This window comes from Podarcis erhardii (genome assembly GCF_964252035.2).
Source record: "Podarcis erhardii genome assembly, chromosome: 2".
Lineage (NCBI taxonomy): Eukaryota > Metazoa > Chordata > Lepidosauria > Squamata > Lacertidae > Podarcis > Podarcis erhardii.
In genome coordinates this window covers 86,173,432-86,189,546 of record NC_138498.1, presented here as the reverse complement: position 1 = coordinate 86,189,546, position 16,115 = coordinate 86,173,432, and the positions used below count along the sequence as shown (strand labels likewise).

General features: G+C 48.7%; 2 protein-coding genes across 2 annotated transcripts in view; one reads left to right on the top strand and one right to left on the bottom strand.

The window, feature by feature from the left end:
• The window catches only part of KBTBD12 (kelch repeat and BTB domain containing 12), a 60,378-nt gene that overhangs the window by 35,599 nt on the left and 8,664 nt on the right, over positions 1-16,115 (top strand). The window lies entirely within an intron of this gene.
• The window catches only part of MGLL (monoglyceride lipase), a 163,097-nt gene that overhangs the window by 140,453 nt on the left and 6,529 nt on the right, over positions 1-16,115 (bottom strand). The window lies entirely within an intron of this gene.

Sequence of the window (16,115 nt, the reverse complement as noted above, 5' to 3'; positions counted from 1 at the left end):
AAAAATGAGAATGTTGGTATAACAGAGTTCCCAGCAATATCTGTGGTTCAGCTTTCTCCTAGTGCCTCTTAAATGAGACCCCACCCTGTAGTTTATATTATTTCACCTGATGTGGCCTTGAGAACATGGCTCCGCAGCCATCCATCATGTATGTAGGGCTGGCCCTAGTATTAGCCAGGGTAAGCCTTATACAGCTGATTTTGGGTTTCATGAAAGGGCAGCCGATTGATAGATATTTAATTTAATATGGGCTGTATCCAATTAAGCAAGAACTTCCTCTACTTGTTTACCTGCTGAATGCGACAAAAACCCAGAATTGAATTTTTTTTGGGGGGGGGATGCACAGGGAGATGTGTGTTCTATACAGCTTTACTGGAGTAGTGGGTGCCATTTGCTGCTCTCATCCCAGGCCTGTGTAGTGAGCATTGGTGTGTTTACACCAGAATGTTGAAAAAATCTGAATGCTTGCCTGCCCTTCAGCTTCTATATGTGGATCTTCACAGCTGCCAAAACTAAAAACAGCAATGCCCTTGGCCAGACTTCCCCTCTAGTGTGCAATGTGTACTGTTCCCTATCCTTGATACAGCGCACGGCTGCTTTCTTTGTTTTCATATATTCATGGAGCTTACAGGAGAATAAGCACTAAGGAAGCACAGAACAGGATTATCTTATCATTACTATTAAAGTCCCGAGAGAGATTTCATGTTCCCAAATAGTGAGAATAATACTGTCCCACTTGGGTAAAATCTGGTCCCTGTCTCACAAGGCCAGCCTCACTCACACACACCAGCACGCTAAGCATGCATTTTTCATTGTCATAGTAGCAGCTGTTGAACCAATCGGCATCCTTCGCTTCCTAACTCATCAGCATACTTGGATACGGTTGGTTAAAAATATTTTGTCAGGCGGCTTCAGGCATGCAGTCTTCTCATACTGTGGCTGTTCGGTTTTCTTTCTCTGCCCACCCCCCGGCTGCCAAATACACCTAGGTCTTAAGTACATCAAACATGTATTCCCACCTGACACAGCTGCTGTTGCCACAGTTCCTTTCACAAGGAAAACGCCGGCAGACAGATACATTATCTAGCACTAATGAATGTCAAGTCAGGTTAATTACTTCCCAGATTCTCTGCTTAGGAACACCACAAAACATGCATCCATCTTTTATGTGGCAGTAGTTCCAGCTGGGCTAGGTTTGAGTTGCTATCTCACTTCATTTTAAAGCTCTGTGTTCTGGATTCTATTCAAAACTAACCCTTCTTCCCACTGCCATTCTTTAAAAAAATAAAAATGACAGACATATTCATGCGTTCTCAAGAGGCCTGGAACTGTACAGCTCAGAACACTGGTGATGGTAATAATACATCGCTGTATTTCTGTGGTAAATCTTGTGGGCCCCTCCAGGCATTCTTTTTATTGTGCGTTCAGGATGATTTGTGCTCATGGTGGTATCTGTCAGATGGCACCAAAGCTTTAAAGGCAGTGAAATGCTACTCATGTGGACGTCTAGGCCACGTGAAGAGGGAATATAGACAGCGAAAGCTCAACGCATGTCAACAATCCTACTGTTAAGGATTGGAAAGCTCTGAAATGCATAGCACACTATTTGAAAGGCACTATGCACTACAGACTGAGATTTAACAATCAGAAGTCTGGCGGTCTTGAGATATTTGCTGATGTGAGTTTTGTTTTTTTGTTTTTTAAATAATATTTATTACTTTTTAAAAAGGAAAAAGAGAGAAAAGGAAAAAAGAACACGAACAAGAAAAAATAAAACAATACAATACACAACCCCAACACATCACCCAACACAATGAACTTGAACAAAACAAAACAAAAACAATTTTTTAAAAAACATACATCATACCTTTTCCATATTCTAACTTTCATTCCCTTATATCATCGACCTCCTCTCACCTCCCACTTTGTATTCCACTTCCATTAATTGTTTTAGCAATTCCTTTCCATCTTTCTCCATTTTCTATCATATAAATGTCTTAACATATTTTTAATCTTATTTCCATTAAAATTAGTATACTTATTTAAGCTTAACTCCTTATAACATTTCTACTAAGGCCATAAACATTCATTCCAACATTTTCCTGTCACTCATTAATTTTACAATATTTCTATATATAGACTTTAAATCTTCCAATCTTCTTCCACCATCTCCTCTCCCCGGTCTCGGGCTCTGACAGACCCTTCCGTCCACTCCATACAGTCCATCAACCTGGAGATCCTATGTTCGAGGCTCTTAACTCTTTTCCATATCTCTTCTGCAGTTCTTCTTCATATTCTTTGATGCTAAAGAGCGGAACTCGAGGAAACTCCAATCCAACGACACCTCCACTCCCTCTCGACAGGACAGCCAAATTTCCACAATTAAAACTAGAATCCATAAAGTATTTCAGGGCATATTTCAAAATTCCTCCAACTCCAATCTCCTCTTGACCCAAGTCCATATTCCAAAAGTCAGTTAACCCCTGCACAGAGGGATCTTTCCAACTTTCCTCTTCCAGTCCAGGCCAGGCTCCGATCTTCAAAGTCTGACTTTTTCTAGTTTCAATCATAAAGGGCCTCAACTTATAGTCTTCTATTTGCCTCTGTGAGACTAAGACTCCCCCTTGTATTGCTTTAGGTTTGACCACAGCAGCTTTCTCCTTCTCCTTTTCAGCAATATGTCCTGCTAAAATAGATTCCTGTGTCAAATCCTGAGTAATTTCTATATTGGTGCTCACTTTTGGTCCCAAGATGTCAGTTTTAGTAATCATAGCATCCAATTTTTCATGAAGCTGTTCCAGCAGATAATTTATCTTGCAAAATGCAGTTACTAAGGCTTCTCCTGTCGACATTCTCGAATGTCCAAGGTCAATCTCTAGTTCCCACACTTCTTATCAAGCAGCTGGAGATTCCCCAGCTCCACTCTTGTAACAGTTTCAAAAGCTCCCTCTAGAGGGAAACAGTCTCCACTTGTATCAATCCTTTCAGAGAAAGTTCAAAATGTAAAGTTAGTTTCAATTTTCAGTTACTTTTCCTCCCTTTTAAACGCAGAAGCGGACAATGGAAACAATATATTTCTCTTATTCAACCGACTGTCAACATCCGTTCTCTTCGCTGTCAATGAACTCTCCCAAAACGTCAATCACTGTCAGTCCGTTCCCAGGTTCAGAGCAGTGGGAATTTAATTCTAATCACTCTCTCCTGCAGGATACACAGTCCAAAATTTTCCCCCTCTTCTCCTGCTCCCAAGGGGGGTCGAATAATTTCAATCGATGGAAGTTTAATCCTTTACATAAGGCTTTCCAAGACCTTAACTTGTAAGCTCTTTGCTTCAGTCTATTTACAAAAGGGGAAGGCAGACTTCCTGTTTTGAACCTTCCCCGTTCGGTGTCAAATTAAGGTATTTAAAGATCCAATTTTCCGTACTACTCACGGGTTGTTGTTTAAAGTCCAATTGTCCACAGGAAAAAGTCAGCGCTCTCCGGCAGCAGCAATGCGGCTTCACTCCGTGAAAGAAGCGGTCGATTCAAAGCACCACGCCGCTCACCCCACGTCGCTCCGGATCCCCCAAAACAGGGTTTCCCCGTGAGTAGGGGAGGCGCAAAGGGTGCCAGCCGAATCCCAAGTTCACAGGCTTCTTCCGCCTGTGATTTCAGTGGGTCTCCGCCTTCGCCGTGGCGGTTCACACCCTACTTTTCATGGAGCAAGTTCCTCCCGTTCGGAGGAGCTCCGCCATTGCCGGAGGCGCTAACCCGGAAGTCCCCGAGTTTTGGAAGTGACACTATAGACAGGAAAAGCATGTCTGGAGTTTGCTACATGTACAACCAGGGTCTATTTGATTGGTCGTGCAAGAAGCCAACAACAGTAAGCTTATGTTCTTGTGAAGCTGAACTGAATGCACTGTCTTATTCACTCGTGGATTGTGAATGGTTGTTACAATTGTGTAAAGACATGAGAATTCCTGTAAAGTGTCCAATCCAGGTTTATCAGGATAACAAAGCATGTTTGGCTTTGCTGACTTCGGAAGGTTGTAAGCAAAGCACAAAGCACTTGCAATTGAAGCTGCAACATGCTGGAGAATGTTTTCAGAAAGGTGTGATGGCCTGGGATTCCGATTCAGAGGATGAACCAGAGGAATCCCAGCCTGCACAGGAGTCCCCGCCTCCAGGGCCGGCTGAACTGGGGCAAGGCCTAGATGCTGATGAGCCTGCACCTGTGACAGAGCATCAGGAGCTGGCCCCAGGTGAAGCCCTTCTGGCCCCAGAGGGGCTTGACGACTCAGTGGCCACAGGTGAGCCTCCTCCAGGGCCCAGTAACCCTTCGGCCTCTCCTGATCTGCAGAGGCTTAGGGCAGAGAGGCGAAGGGAACTGGTTGCCCCCAGGAGGAGTGCTCGCCTTAAGGCCAGAGGAGGCGGGGCTCCTGGGGGCCGGGACCGCCCCCGGCCTTAGAAGAGAATAAAAGCCCAGTCAGCCTGGCCCCAGGTTGCGGGAGCAACGTCGTTGTTGGCTTTGGACCTTCCTGTGTTCCTGATCCCTGCTTGGCCTCCTGTTCCTGACTATCCAGTGTTCCAGTTCCCAGCTCGGCCTCCTGTTCCAGCATACCTGTTCCCCGCCCGGCTCCCCGTCTTGGACCTCGCCCCTCTTCGTGTGGACTCTGCTTACACCCACGGTACCTTCCCCCGGGACCAGCACAGTTTGCTCCCGCCCCACCCGCACTCCCCCTTCGTTGGGGTGCGTTCGGGAAAAGCCAGAGGCCATGGCTGACCAGGCGGCTGCGCTGGTGGCATTGGCCCAGGAAAACCAGGCCTTGACCCACACCGTTCAGCAGCTAAGCGATGTGGTTGCGGCGCTTCAGCAGCGGTTGGAAGCCTTTCCAGATCCTGGGGCCGACGCCCTAGCTCCAGACAAGTACCCAGTGGCCTTGCCAGAGAAATTTGATGGGACCCAGGCCAGTTTTCCCATGTTCCTCGCCCAGGCCAAGTTGTACATTCAGGGGCGAGCCCGGAACTTCCCTGACGACCGCACCAAGGTGCATTTTTTAATCAGTTTGTTAAAGGACCAGGCGGCCAAGTGGGCTTTGCCACTGCTCCGGCAAGACTCTCCTTTGCTAACGGACTATGTGGGGTTTTGTAACCACTTAGAGACTGCGTTTGGTAACCCACTGAAGGAGAGCCAAGCCAATCGGGCGATTCGTCGGTTGAGACAGGACAAGTCCACAGCCGCCGCCTACGCCACAGAATTTCGGCTGTTGGCACAAGACTTGTCTTGGAATGACTCTGCACTACGGGACCAGTATCTTGAGGGACTGTCGGACGAGATACTAGACCAGTTGGCCATGATGGATCGTCCCACCACACTGGATACCCTCATTCAGCGGAGCCTGCAGATAGATGATCGGTTGGAGGACCGTCGCCAGACCCGGGACCGCCAGCACTCCCGACTCCTGGCGCCAGTCCTTCCCAGCAGGTCCACGCCCACAGCCGAGTTGCCAGTCGAGCCAACGCCGCTCGGGGCTGCGCGACCTCGGCTCTCCCCCTCGGAGAAGTCGCGGCGTCGGGAGGGGAACCTGTGCCTTTACTGCGGTGGGGGTGGACATTACGCCCGTTCCTGTCCCGAGAAGCTACCAGTCGCAGGGAAACCGCCAACCTCGGTAGCCGAAGGCCCTAGCAACGTGGGGTCCCAAACCATGCAAGAAGGGCCCTCACCAGTAGAATTGCGACATCTCATGGTACCGGTGCGTCTCTACCCTCCAGGTGGGCCCTGGATTCTTACCCACGCTTTGGTAGATTCGGGGGCAACCCGCTCCTATATGGACGCTGCCTTTGCCGCTCATCATCAGGTGCCACTTCAGAACAAGCCAGAACCGGTACAGGTGGAGGCAATTGACGGACGGCTCCTGCGTTTGGGTGCCGTCACTCGGGAGACCCAGCCCTTGGTCCTGTGTCTCCAGCAGCACCGGGAGGTGCGAACCTTGGACATTGCCTCCATGCCCCGGTTCCCCCTGGTGCTCGGAATGGACTGGCTAGAGGCTCACAACGTTCAAATTGACTGGGTCAAACGGACCGTACACTTCCCAGATCCATGTTCCCATGCTCAGTCGCAGATGCTAGCGGCCGCACCCACGGAGGAGGCAGCACCCACGCTCCCAGCCGTGTACCGGGACTACCAAGACGTGTTCGAGGAACGGGGGGCAGACCAGCTGCCGCCGCATCGGTCTTTTGACTGCGGCATAGACCTCCAGCCCGGAGCGCCCCTACCGGTGAGTCGCTTATACTCTCTAACAGAGCCAGAGCGCGAGGCTTTGCAGGACTTCTTGCGCAAGAACCTGGAGCGTGGGTTCATTAGGCCTTCCACCTCGCCTACTGCGGCACCAGTGCTCTTTGTTAAGAAGAAATGTGGGGAACTCCGTCCTTGCCATGATTACCGAGCCCTGAACAAAATCACCATCCCAGACCGGTACCCCTTGCCCCTTATTTCGGAGTTGCTGGAGCGGGTGCAAGGGGCACAGGTGTTCACCAAGCTGGACCTCCGGGGGGCCTACAACTTGATTCGGATCCGAGCCGGGGATGAGTGGAAGACAGCGTTTGGGACCCGGTACGGGCAGTTCGAATACTTGGTTATGCCTTTTGGTTTATGCAACGCGCCTGCTGTGTTCCAACGCTACATCAACCACGTGTTCCAGGATCTGTTAGACAAGTACGTGGTGGTGTACTTGGATGACATACTGGTTTACTCCCGTGACCCGGCTCGCCATGAGGGACATGTCCGGACCGTGCTGCAGCGCTTGCGTGAGCACCGTTTGTACGCAAAGCTCAGCAAGTGCGAGTTCCATCAGCGGACTGTGGACTTCCTTGGTCACCGGCTCTCTCCAGATGGGGTGCAGATGGACCCTGGGAAGGTGGCAGCGGTTCGAGAATGGGCGGCACCCCGGAACCGCAAGGACCTACAGCGTTTCCTGGGGTTCGCCAACTACTACCGGACCTTCATCGCAGATTATGCTCATCGCACCACCCAGTTGACCCGGCTACTGCGCCCAAAGACGCCGTTTTCCTGGGACGAGGAGGCAGAGGAGGCGTTCCAGCGGTTGAAGGCCTGTTTCCAGAGGGCGCCGATCTTACAACATCCTGACCCCTCTCGACCCTTTGTGGTGGAGACCGACGCCTCCAGTACGGCTCTCGGTGCCGTCTTGTCTCAACGGAATGGACCTGAAGCGCCACTCTTGCCCTGTGCCTTCTATTCCCGCCAGCTCCTACCAGCGGAGCGTAACTATACTGTGTGGGAGCGGGAACTACTGGCCATCAAGGTGGCCTTTGAGGTCTGGCGCCACCATCTTGAGGGGGCACGACATCCGGTGGAGGTGAGAACCGACCACCGGAATCTGGAGTACCTCCAGACCACCCGCAAGCTGAACCAAAGACAGATCCGGTGGGCGTTGTTCTTTTCCCGGTTCCAGTTCCGGATCCGCTATATCCCTAGCTCTCAGAACCAGAAGGCAGATGCCCTGTCCCGGAAACCCGAAGACAACGCAGACACGGTACAGCAAGCAGAACCCACCACGATCCTACCTCCAGCTGCGTTCCTGGCCACCCAGGAGGCGGAACCACTGCAGGCTCGGGTGCGGGAACAGCAGCGGGTCGACGCTTGGGCCCAGGAACGACTCCGGGAGCTGGCTGAAGGGTCCAGCCCACAGTGTCCGGGGCTGGTCCTGCATCAGGGCCTTCTGCTGCACCACGGCCGTCTGTACATCCCGCCAGGGCCACTGCGGCTGGAGGTTCTCCGGATGGCCCATGATGCCCCAGCAGCGGGGCACTTTGGACGGTATCGGACCACCCATCTGGTCAGTCATGAGTTTTGGTGGCCCCGCCTGAAGGCCGACGTGGCTCGCTACGTTGCTGGTTGTGATGTCTGCCGGCGCGCCAAGGGTCCTACCGGGCGACCCCCCGGCCTACTTCAGCCATTGCCAGTTCCACCGCGCCCTTGGCACACGGTTTCGTTGGACTTTGTAGTGGACTTACCCCCGTCTCGTGGCTGTACCTGCCTTCTAGTGTTCTCCGACCATTTCACCAAGATGGTGCACTGCACCCCCTGCCCATCTGTACCCACAGCCAAGGAAACCGCTCAGCTGTACCTTCAGCATGTCTTCCGCCTGCATGGCCTACCAGAGCGCGTGGTGTCCGACCGGGGCGTTCAGTTCACATCCCGGTTCTGGCGAGCATTACACCAGACCCTCGGGACAGAGGTCTGCCTCTCGTCAGCCTACCACCCACAGACCGATGGCCAGACGGAACGGGCGAACGCGGTGCTGGAGCAGTACCTCCGGTGTTACTGCAGCTACCAGCAGGATGACTGGGTCGACCACCTGGCATTGGCGGAGTTCGCCTACAATAACGCGGTGAATGCGTCCACCCAGCAGACCCCGTTCCAGGCCAGTTACGGTTATCATGCACGGCTGTTTCCAGATGTGCTGCCGGCATCCGCGGTCCCGGCGGTGACGGAGTGGCTTCAAGAGCTCCAGTCCCAGCAACAGCTTTTGGTGGAGCAACTGCACCAGGCCAAGGAAGCGTACAAAGCCCAGGCCGACCGCCACCGCCAGGTGGGGCCGGAACTTCGCGTCGGTGACCTGGTTTGGCTCTCCACTCGCCACCTCCACCCCTCTCGACCTTCGCGGAAGTTGGACGCCCGCTTCACCGGCCCGTTCCCTATCGTGGACCAAGTCTCTCCTGTAGCATTCCGTCTCCGGTTACCCGCAACCCTGAAGGTTCACCCGGTCTTCCACAGGTCCCTGCTGAGTCCGGTGGCCCCACCCGACGAGTTCCACCCGAACCGTCCCCGTCCGCAGCCAGTGTTGGTTCAGGGAGAGCCTGAGTATGAGGTGGAACGCATCCTGGACTCCCGATACCGCAGGGGAAAGCTGCAGTATCTCATTGACTGGAAGGGGTATGGACCGGAGGACCGTTCCTGGGAACCAGCGGCCAACGTCCACGCACCTGCCTGCCTCCGAGAGTTCCATGCGACGTACCCCGGCAAGCCGGGTCCGGACCCTCGGTTGAGGGGGGGGCCTGGGAGGGGGGATGGTGTGATGGCCTGGGATTCCGATTCAGAGGATGAACCAGAGGAATCCCAGCCTGCACAGGAGTCCCCGCCTCCAGGGCCGGCTGAACTGGGGCAAGGCCTAGATGCTGACGAGCCTGCACCTGTGACAGAGCATCAGGAGCTGGCCCCAGGTGAAGCCCTTCTGGCCCCAGAGGGGCTTGACGACTCAGTGGCCACAGGTGAGCCTCCTCCAGGGCCCAGTAACCCTTCGGCCTCTCCTGATCTGCAGAGGCTTAGGGCAGAGAGGCGAAGGGAACTGGTTGCCCCCAGGAGGAGTGCTCGCCTTAAGGCCAGAGGAGGCGGGGCTCCTGGGGGCCGGGACCGCCCCCGGCTTTAGAAGAGGATAAAAGCCCAGTCAGCCTGGCCCCAGGTTGCGGGAGCAACGTCGTTGTTGGCTTTGGACCTTCCTGTGTTCCTGATCCCTGCTTGGCCTCCTGTTCCTGACTATCCGGTGTTCCAGTTCCCAGCTCGGCCTCCTGTTCCAGCGTACCTGTTCCCCGCCCGGCTCCCCGTCTTGGACCTCGCCCCTCTTCGTGTGGACTCTGCTTACACCCACGGTACCTTCCCCCGGGACCAGCACAAAAGGACTCATAATGGTGTCCTACACGCCAGGTAATGAAATTCCTGCTGATTTATTGTCCAAGGTTGTTTCGAAGGATCAACCCTGTACCTATGTACAGAAACTGGGTTTGTACTGAGATTGTACTGACACACTGCCCAGTGGTGTTCACAGAAAGGGGGAGGATGTTAGTTTCTGTTTGCCACTGTGCAGTGCTTTAGAGTCACAAGACTCTGTTTACATTCCAGAGACATTCCAGGCTGTTGGAAGTCTCACGGGAGACGGATGTGACGTTACTGGTTTCCTGTTCTTTTGTTTTTCAGTTGCTCTCTGCTCTCACAGAGAGAGGATGATTTCTTTTCTGTCTAGCTAGAAAATAAAGCATAGCGATGTAGCTATAAATCTCATCACTTCCGCCTGCTGCTTTGATTCTCTGCGTAAGGGGAACGTGCCTGGAGGCCTCATCAAAGGCTCAGGTCATTCATCACGTCAGAGGGGGATTCCGGAAGATGAGCTTTATCAGCTCGGTCAAACGCAGGTTCCGACAGTATCAAGGTAGTTACGCACGATGCTGGTTTCCCTCACAACAGTTTTGGGGTATACCTACTGTTTTGTTTCCAGTCAGAGCATGTCCCATAGCTTCCTCCTAAATTGTGTCACTTTGTGGAAAACAAGTATTCAAAGTGTGTGTGTGTCTTTTCTCCCACTTTCGCTGTGCTATAGTGCAAGAGTACCTTGCAGAGGGCAACCATGCGGTGACATTGAGGGAGCATTGCAGAACAACTAATGTTGTATGGACAGTTCAGTATAATTGCACAATTATTTCATCAATAAAACACCAGAGTGAAGGGGCCCTGGATGTTTTGCACTTGTGACAGTGCAGCCTATAGCATTGACTGGCTGAGCTGGTGTGTAGCACTTAACAGTTTGCAATCCAGCTTCTGTGACCTTAGCCAGGACGTAGTTAAATGTCACATGGAAAAGTTTGGATGGGCTCAAAATCTCACAAAGGAGCAAGTTAAGGATTATGAAGAGATCCTGTGACATAGGACAGGGATTAGCAGATTTGTGGGTTCTAGTTCATTATTTTTAAATGAAATCTCAAGTTTTGCCACCTGGAGCTGGGTGCAAAAGATATACACATGCTAAGAATGAAAGGACTCTGAACCCAGCAATTGTGTGTACAGTTGTGTGTGTCTGCAGGTGGATTTCACATACTGATTTGCCCTAACCTGCCTATTCTTTGTGGGCTTCTATTCATCTTTTATTTTCATTCAGATCTGAAAAACAAAAAGCTGAAACTTAGTAGGTGAACAAATTCTGAGTACTGATGGCATGCATCAAGTAAATGAAGCAATTAGATTCAGCATGACTAACTGACTTATCATCATACAGTTTCTGAATAAGGCCTTTTGTACGTCAGAACTGCCATGATAAACACCCTGTCAAAAATGCCATCATGATGGGAATTGGAGCCCTATCCTGATCTACAGAAAGGCAGGACTGGCACTGGAAGGAAAAGGGGAGATGTTTTCCACAGAAAAGTTTGCCACGATGAAAGAAAGGCTAATGACAAACCTCAAATCTCATCATCACGAAAAACTGACTTTGCACACTGAACTTCTCAAGTTACTTGCTTTAGAGAGTTCTTGGAATAGTCCCTTTTCCCCTGTTATTTAGATGTGGGATAGCTTTCCTCCAGCCCTATGCCCTTAAAGGGATGGCAAAATGTAGCCCAAAGTTGGAGGTTGGGGGAACAGCATGTAAACAAGATCCTGAACTAGTGCTGGAGGTTCCCAAATGCATGAACTCACAAAACTCAGTATGTGTTTGTACTGCAAAGTGAACAAAATGTGACCACAGCCCCTGACAGCTGCTTTCAAGACTGTGCATTTATCTGAAATGTCTGTAAAATAATTATTTATATTACAATATAAATATTACAATTTGAGAATCCCAAGTGGTGCTCAGGCCAGTGGGCATCAATACTGGCTGCAGATCAGCACACAGCTACATGCTCTCAAGTCTCATTGTTTTCAAAGTTTGCATAAACAGTGAGCTGGGCTGAAGAGGCAGCTATGGCGTCCATTTGACACTGAGGTGGAGTCTGTTCAGAGATCTGTCGAGACTGCAGGCAGCTATGATTTTTCGTACTTGATTTGCTGCTTAATATTGGCTCATCCTTGCTATTAGTAATTGCTGTCTTCCCATTATTCTATATGGCTGAAGCATTAAGAGAGCTCATTATAAGTAGCTTGAAAACTCTGCTTGAAATCCCTTTTCCAACCTGCTCTGACATCAGCCAGGAATCTACACTCTTTCTTCCATTAAAGCAGTAAAACAGTTATTTGCTTATTAACTGCGCTGATTCTGCTAATATGCATCTAATGATAACATTAAGGCAGGGAGGAATCAATCTTTTTGTTCTGGTGATTCTGCCCGCTCAGCTCCTTTCCACCTCTACCTCTCCAATTATATCCTAGTGTCGCAAATAGTGATGTCCTCCAGTTGTCAGCAATATTAAATCCAGCAGTGGGAGGTTCAGCAAGGCTGTTTTGCGTTAGAATCTCTATGTCAATTACAGTTTATAGCTTTGCTTGACCTAAGAGGCTATTGTCTTTAAATGAACATTCAGGAACATGCAGTGGACAAGAGCTGCCTTGTGTTTTCCAAGTGGGTTGACTGCTAAGCCATTGCCCATATATTACTGATTTCAAGAGAGTTGTTGCAGACTGGTAGCACAATGCTTCTATTACGGCTCTTTCATTCTCAGGCTAAACCTCCGGGCCTCCAGGGGCTGACAGCTGTGGCCTGTGTTTGCCTGACACAATTGTCACATTTAGTATTCTTCACTAAAGGAAAGGGCAAGCACCAGCTTCAGATAACTTGAGGTGGTGGTGGTGAACTGGTGCTTCACTTGCAGAGGTAGCAGCAGCCAGAGGCCATCAGTGGAGAAAGTGAGCAGTTCACCTGGCCCTCCACCACAGCTGCTGGATTTCCCCTGCCTCATGAGGAAGCCAGCCTTTTTGCACCTTTAGCCAGCAGAAAGGGTGTTGTCCCTTGTGGGGAGTTGCTTTGGGGTGGGAGTAAGCAAGAACAAGGGTTTGTGGAGGAGGGTCAAGATATTAACTGATATGCATGAAATTTCATATATAGCTATATAATCCCTAGTGTAGTAAGATAAGACCTTTGGAGCAGGCATTTTTTAAAAAAATGTTTTTATGAACCGCCCTAGCAGGGCAGTAATTGTTCCTTGATAATTTGTCACATACCCCCCATGATGAAACCTGGGGTGGCCCGTCCCCCTCCCTACGCCACTTGTTCTCCCAAGAAACTGGAATCAGTGATGCTCCTAAGACTTAAGTACCCCTTTTATGTTCTTTTGTTACAGAATGCCTACCATTTGCTCCCAAATGGAAATATAAAGAGATGGCCATACACAATAGGGTTAAAACCTGCCTCTTGCCCTTGGTGTTGTGTGGTCTGACTTCCACTAAGAGGAGACCCATGGGTACCTGCAATGTATCCCCCCCCCCACTTACCCAGCTTATTGGCAGATATTTTGCTATTTTGAAATGATTGTGCAATAAGCCATCAATTTTATTCTATGCTATTCCATCAATATGGCCCTTGATGTGGTTTAAAATAACAAGTCAGCAATATCAACATTATAAAAACAATTATAGAGAAACAGTACGAGAAAGGAAAACATCAGCAATATTGGGGCTGCAACAACACATTGTTTACACAGATGACTCAACTTAAATACTACATGGGAAAGTGAGTTTTTGCTATAGGCCTAAATTGGGTGGGCTTTGCAGGCTTCAACTGGACAGTGAATGGTTTGAGTGCCACCACTGAAAAGGTCCTATCTCTGGTGGGAAACAGCTCCAACTCTGATGGCAGTAGTACCCAAAGCAAAGTCTTTCCATTTGATTTTTACTCATAGAGTTGGGAAAGGGAGGATACTCCCCAAAACCAGTTGTCACAGGATTGGAGTTACATAATCCGCATGGCTAGCTCCAAACCAAGAATGTGCTGCAGTGTACATGACTCCCGAGCCAGAGTAATATGGTGCTATTGGGGCTACAGAATGCCTTCTTTGCATGTGGGACACACGGGTCTAGGTTGCCTCCAGAGAATGTCACTATTTTGTGAGAGGGATTCAACTGCATACTACAAATGTAGGTTTACACAACAAAAGTGGATTAAAGGCTCTGATGCAACAAATCAACTTAAAAAACACACATTTTGCAGTTAGAAAAGTGATGGGGAAATGCACTAAAAAGTCTGGAATCATGATGAGCTGATGGGAAGGTGTATAACCTCCCTGCAAACAAATCAGAACAAATGCTCAGCAAAGAGCAGATATTGTATAACCTTCGCTCAGGCTTTGTGCAAGTAAATTGGGATGAACTCTCAATAAGCAGTTTGTTTGGAGAAGTCCCTAAACCACACACTCCTACCACACAAGGCCTTGCAACCCCTGCCAACATTTTGGTTCTATGATGCATGATAGAATCCCCATTCTCTCATGAATCCCCATTGCCACTTCTAAGCTATTCATTTGCCCAATATTTTTACCAGGCACAAGAGGCTGTAACACAGAACTCTTTAAAACAAAATTATTGGAGATGTTATATAAAAAGGTAGACAGAAAAGGTCTGGGAATTCCAAATATAGTTTAGTACTGTCAAGCGATAAAATTAGCTTTAATAAAGGACTGGTTTTCTCCAGATAAAATCATAGAAGCAGAGTCATTACTTGGAAAAAAGAGATTTTAGAAATATGCTGTGGTATGACAATGACAATTGGGAAGGCATAATTGTCTAAGTTAAAGCAACGGTATGCCCAGGACTTTTCCCATTAACTTCATTTTTCTATAATGAATTCATAAACCCGGAGTTTTTAAAGATTGGTAAACCACAGGGTTAGATGTTATTGCCTATGAGAAAACTACAAAAATAATGGGAGGAACAAGACACCCATCAGTTCTTTCAGATTAGGGGAGCAATAACTTTTATACTTACAAAATATGGAACACTAATAAAATAAAGTAAACATGAAAGGGGCCATAGGTAAATTCTACTCTATGATTTGAGATACAGAACAAACAGTAATTTTATGAGAAAGCGAGAAAGGGATGTTAGATCTAAAATAAGAATAGATGAATGGAAATGGTTATAGAGTCATATTCTATGTAGGCTGGTATCATCAGATTTAAGCAGATTTAAGGGGAAATGATTTCAAAATACTGTATCAATAGTATGTTACACCATACAAGCTGAATTTAATATATCAAATAATTGTTGGAGATGTGGAGTAAGAAGAGCAGATTTTATGGATATATTTTGATAGTGCCTTATCATCCAGTTTTTTTGGAATATAGTTATAATACCGTCATAGAAATGGGTGATCATTATACACTTCTTGAGCCTAAAATAGTGCTTTTAAGGTTTTGTGGAGGTGACAGTCCATTTATTAACAGCTTTAAAAAATAATGCAAGCAAAGAACTGGCAAAACAGCAATGTACCATCCTTATTAGATTGGACTGAGAAAATATGATCCACTGTAACAATGATGAAATTAACTTGCTTTAACAGAACACATATAAATCAGCCAGATAGATTTATGGGGAAATGGGCTATGTTCTTTCTGTTTTCGAATAGTAACTATCAAGACAATGCATAACCATACGATGCTTTTAATCTACTGCAATCATATAAACATTACTCATTATTATTTCTGTGTTGTACAATAAGACAAGCATATGGGAGATAGCGGTAGGACGGAAGAGAAAGCGCTAGAAAGTGCTAGCAAAGTATCTTTTTGGAATTAATAACATCAGTTTCAACAGCACCTCCAACTGATGCTCTCAGTACACAAGAGGAAATTTGATGACTTCTGCAGCTCAAAGAGTACCATGTGATTGTAGAAGTCCGCTCACCCTTTTGGTACTGCGGCATTGCAGGACGGTAGAGGCTCCACTGGGAATCACAGCCTCAGTGCCCCTTCCTGATAGGAGGCGGGGGCATAAGCCCCTGCTGCCTATCAGGACCCGGATCCTGGCTTGCATCCTGGTTTGGCGAATGGGGATGTAGGCTTGGACATGGGCTGTGCCAGGGGGCGGAGCCGATGGAGTGGGAAGGCTTCCTTCAGGTCCACTCCCTGGCCATTTAAACAGCCCTCACCTGGGGCCCTAACTGCTTTAGTGAGAGAAAGAAAGCAACACTCCCACATATAGTGCTTCTTTTGCCACTTTTGTAGCAGTGTTCAGGCAATCCCACATCAAGAACAGGAAGGAATTCCTCCTATAGAACTGGCCCTGATTTAGAACCAGTAGCTTGGCAACTGTACAAAGAGAACTTAGAGGATGGATCATAAGGAGAATAACCTGTTAAGGGTAGTAAAGGGAAGCCTCTCGTGACACCCACTGCTCGTCTCCCGTGATTTTCATTCCTA